The 745-nt window shown below is 43.9% G+C and overlaps 1 protein-coding gene across 1 annotated transcript in view; it reads left to right on the top strand.

The window, feature by feature from the left end:
* LOC104082156 (heme-binding protein 1-like) overlaps positions 1-745 on the top strand; it is a gene marked incomplete at its 5' end in the record, with an annotated part of 3,777 nt that overhangs the window by 361 nt on the left and 2,671 nt on the right.

Genomic DNA, 745 nt, shown 5'->3' with positions numbered 1-745 from the left:
TTACCTTGCAGCTGGGGTAGCGTGAGGATAGGCACACGTACATCTATCACAGCTCCCTGGGTGAGCAGTAGCTGATAAAATCCAGGGTATCTGGGGCACTTCGGTTCTGTGATGTGCCCTTGTAGGCAGTGAAGTAACTTTTATGACCTTGATATGTTATCATATACTCTGGCTATTTTTATTCATGAAAGGATAATGAATAATGAGGTTGCTTTTTAATGGTGCTTTGTAATGTTTTATAATGGTGCTTTCAGGTGATTGCTTCTAATTCTCAATTTACTAAAGTATGCGCATTGGTAATCATGCGTAGCAGGAGGAGAAACCAAGAGTGGTTCTGAGGCATATACGTTTGCTCTCACATCTTTCTCACGCGACTGGTAGAGAAACTTGTATAGTCGGTGTGGGCATAGGAGCTGGATGCAGAGGGAAATGGCATTTACAGCAGCATGTTTTGGAAAGGTGATGATCGCTGTTGCTGTAGAAGAAAGGGTGCCTTCTATAACGTGTGCCACAGGGACAGGTATGGTATCAAAGCAAAATAAATGAGAAAGATGGCTTGATCTCAACTGGTTCCCTGGCTACCTGATCCTAACTGTTGGAGGTTCCCTACTGCTGAAAGAAGAAGAGGGAAGAAAAATGTTCTTCAGTGCCATGTGGTACCTCTCGGCAGTATGAGCAGAAAAGAAGCATGCTGTTCCTGGAGTGGTAGACAGCATGGACAGTACTGCTGAAAGACAGAAAAACT

Source organism: Fulmarus glacialis, unplaced genomic scaffold, assembly GCF_000690835.1.
Source record: "Fulmarus glacialis isolate BGI_N327 unplaced genomic scaffold, ASM69083v1 scaffold24569, whole genome shotgun sequence".
Lineage (NCBI taxonomy): Eukaryota > Metazoa > Chordata > Aves > Procellariiformes > Procellariidae > Fulmarus > Fulmarus glacialis.
Note: the sequence above shows the minus strand (reverse complement) of the source record. Positions and strands in the feature narration are given on the sequence as shown.